This window comes from Lolium rigidum, chromosome 5, assembly GCF_022539505.1.
Source record: "Lolium rigidum isolate FL_2022 chromosome 5, APGP_CSIRO_Lrig_0.1, whole genome shotgun sequence".
NCBI classification, from domain to species: Eukaryota; Viridiplantae; Streptophyta; class Magnoliopsida; order Poales; family Poaceae; genus Lolium; species Lolium rigidum.
This window is the reverse complement of record NC_061512.1, coordinates 43,281,578-43,288,318: the sequence shown is the minus strand read 5'-3', so window position 1 is coordinate 43,288,318 and position 6,741 is coordinate 43,281,578. Positions and strand designations below refer to the sequence as shown.

Here is a 6,741-nt window from a genome sequence, read left to right as displayed (position 1 = left end):
ACAACCATAACATCCCACGGTATGATTGCTGCACCCCCATGGGGCTCTCACAGGCGTTTGAATTTTTGGCCGTTCGATCGAGGTGACGTGGCGCCATCTCGGCCGGTCGTTCGTCCGAGGCGCCGAGGCCCTCCCACGGACCCACTTTTTATCCATGGGTCACTAAAAGCCCATCCCGGCCCGGGCGGCATCCAATCTCGTCGCTGCTCCTCCCCCAATCCCCCTCTCCTCTTTTCAGCCGCCGTTCCTCCACCCTCTCTCTCGGTGGCTGCCCGACGGCGGCGGGGTCCCCGAGGCGGACGCGGCCGGGGCCGACGCGATCCACGCGGCCGCCACGGCGAGGCGCGGCGTCGGCGCGCGGTTCGCGGCGAGTTCGTGGGGCGGGCGGTGGGCGAGGTTCCGGCGGGGCGCGGAGACGTACGCGGGGCAGAAGGAGAATGCGGTCGCCGACGGCCTGCGGCGGCGCGCGGCGGAGGTGGAGATGCTTTGTGCCGATCCGGAGTCTCGTTTCCACGGAGGCCGACCTCCGGCAGGGGCCGCCCGCGTGCAGACAACGCGCGGCCGGTCTCCACGGCGGCGGCGGCTCGATTGGAAGCGTGGCTTGGCAGGCCATGATGGAGATGACCCGGGGAACAAGGCGAAGAAGGTGGATCTGGAGTGGAAGGAAGAGATGAACAGGAAGATCGCCTCCTAGAAGTCCCTCTCCGTCATCCTCTTACGCGAGCCTACCAAGGCTGTCCTCAACGAGCACGAATCTTCCCACAAGGTATGTTCTAACTTCTCCTTTTCGTTAATTTGTAGCTCTCTTATTATGTATAATCACCACTAGATCCCATCGGTTCTGATCACGTTTTTTGCTTCAGGATCCTCTCACGGTGTAAAGCAGGTCCCCTCAACCATGAATCCATGAGTCAGTCCAAGGTTGTCTTTTCTTTTGCTCTGATTTCTCTCATCCTCTCTCTCTCTTTCACGTTTTTTTTGTATATATGCCTATAATGTGTTTGATAGAAATCCAATGAGCTCTACTGTTTACTCAGTAATTCTTTACTTCTGAAATTTAGCTGCAGTTAACGATCTCTTAGCTATAGAGTACATCAGCTATGTGCCTAGGTATATGACAGAAAAGATTTGAGATAAGATTCAATACCATGCATTTAGTGGCATTCAAACTATATAGCCATATATTTCGGGCCGTTGTATTTCTTTTTAACTAAACAAGAGCCCGTTGCGATCTTACTATTTACGTTCACTTACATCACATGAAAATTTCTTTATGTCATGTTAGTCTCTCGTATTTATGAGTTTTAACCCAAATCTTCCCATGAACATTGACTTGCCTTCATGATTTTTCAGGATTATTTCTATTATACAAATTGTTTAGATTCTTGTAATTATTGTTTACTATGAATTGGATTTTATTGGACAGGTCGGGAGAGTCGGTGCTCATCACCCAGATTCCTTTGCTTGTTATATAGTATGAGCCACCAAGGTTTGTTTCACATGTCATCTCATAACTTAACTGCCTATACTATATAACAGCATAGAAGCTCATGCATTTTCATGGCCTGGTGTCTCTGAAATTTCTTAATTCCTACTGCAGATAGAAATTCTACTTCAAGAATAATCATCCAAATGCCATGCTTGTGTGATTTACTTATGACTAAAACCAATCTAGCTATGTACCCATTTAAGTTGTGTTCGGTCAGCCATTTCTTTGATTGTATTATCGTCTCGCCTTGGTTATTCTCATTGCAGCGTTTCATGTTGCAGGTTTGCAAAGAGGAGTTGGGATTCCCAAGAAACCTTGACGGTTTGAGGGCCAGCCACGCCATGGCAGAAACTAGAGCTCAGATCGGTATGTCAAGAGACATGTGTATGCTTCCTTTCTATATAATGAATGGTCATTCTTTTCTTCCGTCTTAGCAAGACTGCATGTTTATAATTAGTACACCTTGCACAAAAAGATAACTTTGAAGGATATTTTTTCAGAGAGTTTTGCGGGTATTGGTACGGGAAGTATGTGCACGTGAACTCGTGAAGTGTTGTAATCCTCTATCAAGTAACAAACAACACAAAAGCTGAGCTATCATACTCAGTGGCTCACAGGATATCTTGATGAACTGAGTTGTTGTATGGGGGGGAACTCATGTTTGTTCCTTTTCCTGAAGGCACATATTTTCTTGAAGATCGATCCTCACTGTTTTATCTTAGGTAACTATCTCAACACATCCCTTCTACTCTGATTTTTAGAACACATATTCATTGACACATGCCATTAGTTAGTCCAGGCATATCTGACAAAAAACTTCCTTTCCAATATGAAATGAGTAATTATAAGTAACTGTTTCCATCTGTTTTGTTTCATCACTCTTTTCAACTTGTGGTGATCTGTATAGCTTGTGGTGACCTAAGATGCCATTGATATTTACATGCATCATACATCCAGCCATGTGGGATCGATAAGGTGTAATACTCCTATTAGTTTGATCCTCTTATCTCTCCATTGGCTCAATACACTTTAAGGGCTATTATCATACTTCTAATTTCATTGCCACTCTCTTCATTTGGGAGAGGTTTTTATTTCGACCCTATGAATCACTCTATTTATTCTCCAAATGTAGTGCAGAAAAATATTTAGCTCACACTTTCAGATTGGTTGTCATTTACCCTCTGAACTGCAATTAAGTAGCTTATGCTTGTGGATTTACCTAGCCAGTATTTAAGTAATTGGTTTTGTATAAATTATCCATGCAATTTTGAGGACTGTTTACCTTACTGCAGAACAATTTTATATTTGTTAAAAGTTTAGATCGAATTTTGTTGTCAATTCTCTCTGCTATATGGCAGGTATACATGCATGATCTATTTATGAATGGATTGCTTCTACATGAACGCCTTTTAGCACTTTTGGTCACATAACAACTAGATGGAAATAGTAAGATGCAGAATACTTCGGGTCCATGCAATACACAAGTGATCCAAAGCTATTGGCTCAACATTTTGTGTTCTTTCACGGGAAATTGTAATATCCTTCTATCATTGAGAACATAGTTAACTCTTACTGCCTTCTTCAAGATATTAGTTATCACCTTGGTACTTCTCGATGGATTAAAACCCAACCTCGAGGCAGCTGCTTTGAGTTGTACATGGGGGAGTTGCGGCGGCTCGCGTGCCTTGGCGTGCCCGACGGCGGCGGCGACGTGCGGCCTCCCGTGTGGAAGGTCCCCACTCGTCTTCTCTGCTCTGCTTGCCGCTTCATTTTATTTTAGTTTATGTTTGGAGCTGGCTTTTTGTACTAGCAATTTTGGAGGTTTATGAGCAAATTTCGACAGGAATAGAGTAAGAAATGGAAGAACTATTGCAAGGTTACACAGTAAAGTTTGTTAGTACCATAGAAGCACTTAGAAATGAGGATAAGAACCATGCTATTTTTGAGTGAATAAGACAGTAGACATGCAATATTGTGTAGCTCTCTGCCTGCAAGTACACATCCACAAACCGACCCAAAAGTGGAAAATCTGTTAATGACGGCTACTGCATCTTAAATTTACATATAGTTTCAGTTTCAGGAAAACTGATATGCTGAGCAACTCCTATAACTCTTTCCAGCCTTAATACCATCGTTTATAGTTCCCTTAAGAGTTCCTATTTTGAATAACAGTGTAATAGTGAGTGATTTCCCTTTTTAAGCACTTTAATTTGTTATGTATGAAAGTGCTGATTGTGTCTTTCTGCGTGCAGTCAGAAAAACTACGTAGAATAGAGGAATCAAAATGATGCCCCCCATAGGGGGTCTCACAACACTTTAATTCCTCGGATGGCCGTTTGTTAATGCATATATTTGTGATATTGCAGCAGAAAGAAATAGTGGTTGCATGCTCGAGTCTAGCAAATGTATGCCACTTGCAAGATAAAAATATACGGGATCCTACTCCTAAGATACATGGTTTCATAAATCTACTAACCTATTTGCTTTTACCCGAAGTGTGTTGAATAGCTTGATTTGATGGTGTCTTGGAAACGAGGCATTGCATTTTAAATTTAGCTAAAGATAATTATATTTGGTAATAACAAGCTATGTGTAAAGAGATCGTTGAGATCTATTAGAAACATCTGGAATATATATATCTCCTTAGGGTCTCCCCTTTCGCCCCAAAACAATATTGATCGAGTTGATGAGATGTACGTATGCACTGAAGTATTATAATTCATCATTGTAGTTGTTGGAGTAGTGTTGTAGTATTCAGTTATATTGTCATTTACGCCAACAGTCAACATACCTATATGCCATCCAAGCATGTCAGTACACTGAATTATTCTTGATTTCTAGGAGTAGATGAAGTGAAGCGGAAATTAATATCTGCATTGTATAGTTGGTTGTTACTGCATTCTTTGCTTCTTCCCCCTCTAAATTGTGACCTTGTTCAGTAGGTGGGATGAAGCTAATATCAGGAACAACCATTTTTCAGGTGGTGTGCCAGCGACGACATCGACAGAGGAGCGAGCTTCTTCTTCAGGCGGTAACACTCGTGGAGTTGTGGTAGCACTTGTTCTTCCTTTGGTAGCATCCCTTATTTACAGCTAGAGAAAATAAAATCTCATTTGATAGTGTCAACTGTATTTAGCTGGATCATACCATTCTCCGTTGTGTGTCCGGCGTATTGTTCTTTTAGTCTTCTTCAGAAATCTATTTTATATGAATGCATCTCAATTAAACATGTATGCCATTTCTTTGACAAGATCTCGTTATATGTGTTGTCCCAAAATATAAAACTATTGGGAGGTATTTTAGATTTCGAGTCAAGCCTAACATACTTGTACTCCCCTAAACACGCTTTAAACATTTTTTTTCTAGATTACGCGCATTAAGCAAAATTAACCCGCCAATCATATGAGTTGGTGCTTGATTATTCATATAAATTGTTGAGATATATTCTGTGTTTTGTACTTAACTTTAACTAACATAATAGTGCAAGTACTTGTTATGATGATCCCATGAGTTCCTCAAAACTGAGATGAACTAAGATACATCATTTTCACGCAAGTGGTAAATTTTATTGGGCTAGAATCTTATGATGATCCAGCCGCGCAGGTCGTCGGCGTGGGACGACGACCTCGGGTCTGGCATGGCGTGGTTACCAGGCGCCATGGCATGGCCTCTTCAGCGATGGCTTGGTGGGCTGCGCTGTGGCGTTGTGCAACCTTGGAGGGCGGCACTCTGTTCGCCGCGTGGTACGAGCCGGCAACTGTGGTTTGCCTAGCGACGGGGCTTCCTGGAGCCCGATCTGGGCCGTAGCACCACATACATATGTAAAAGATGAACTTGCTTGCACTTTGTACAGAACATTGATGTGATAACTGGAGTGCACCGAAATTTTTTCTACCTTTACACCACATATACATATGGTCTAACCCAAAAGGTTTCTTTGTAGTCGGTGCCCCATTAGCCTAGGTTACCAGAAGCTGGTAGTCAGTTAAATTGTGTTTCTTTGGCAGGTAACTTTACTATAGACAAATGCACTATGCCAGATATAACTGTAGTATGGATTGCTGTTTGATATTCATCGTTCTCGGTTCCTCCTTCACCAGTACTTCTATCTTTGTTACTCTGATTGACAAATTCATAGATTCCATATATTTAGTATTTCTTTTCTGTAATGTTGAATAATTGTGTCCTTGAATGAATCTGATATCCTTTTGTTTACTATGGTTATATTTTGCAGGTCCAGATAAGTATCTATCCAATGATATTTAATGTCACACTTGATAGTTCCAGATTTTGGAAGATCAAGTGGATGCATATGCCTCATCAATGTATTCGATTAGTAAACATATTTTTACAAGCACGAGTAATTGTTGAGGTAGTGATTACGGATGATGTGCATGATCATGCTATCAATTACCATTGTACATAACAAAAGCCAAACAGTACTTTACATATGTGATAATTTTCTGTTCCTATCCTGCACTTAAAACATTTTCCACAATTATTGATAACTCTGGTTAAACATCGGCAACCAGAGATCTTGGGAGACTGTTGTTCTGGTGTAGAGAAAAAATATTTAAATTGTATGAGGCCAAAGTTGCTGGCTATCTGATACATTATAGGCACACAAGCTGCTATTATTTGTTGATTCAATTCCATTATTATTTTTTCGTTTTGTAGAAATTGGAGTTTATATACAGCAGCCGAATGAATCAAAATAATACCTCTGCGTTTTTTTTGCAAGGATTAGGATTTCCGTTCCTCATGTGCATTATTACTCCATAGACAATCTCACTAACAAACGAATTGGATTTGAGCCATCCTACTACCCATTCTTAGTGTTTAATTTCGTTGGTGAAAAAAAGCCACCGCTCAACTAGCATCTCTGGCCACCGGTACCGGTGTCGCCCGACCGCCAAAGGAGGTGAAGGCGTGCGCGCACCCTAGCACGGCTCCTTCGTGAGAAGAAGCATCGCCTTCTGGGTCGCGCGACCTCAACGAGGCGGAGTGGCAGCGGTGATTCAGAGCGTTGGAAGGCGTTGTGGCGCGGTGCCAGCTGCGCGAGAGGTTGGCGGCAACGCTCTGGCCCGACCTGGGCTGGACGGGCCACGACCGTGCACCCCGCGATCCAATATCCTTCCACCCATCCTCCGTTGGTGGAGGACGCCGTGCATGCGAGCAAGAGCCTATTGTTGTTATGGTCTATAGTCGAGGGCACCTCTTTACCAAGTTGTATTTGCTTGGTGAGGACGATC

The 6,741-nt window shown here is 42.8% G+C and overlaps 1 long non-coding RNA gene across 1 annotated transcript; it reads left to right on the top strand.

Moving 5' to 3' along the window:
• The first annotated feature begins 669 nt into the window (after positions 1-669).
• LOC124651905 lies at positions 670-1,851 on the top strand. Its single transcript, XR_006987527.1, has 4 exons — positions 670-766; positions 864-921; positions 1,427-1,489; positions 1,771-1,851. It is a non-coding gene; the product is annotated as an uncharacterized LOC124651905 (long non-coding RNA).
• Positions 1,852-6,741: the final 4,890 nt, after the last annotated feature.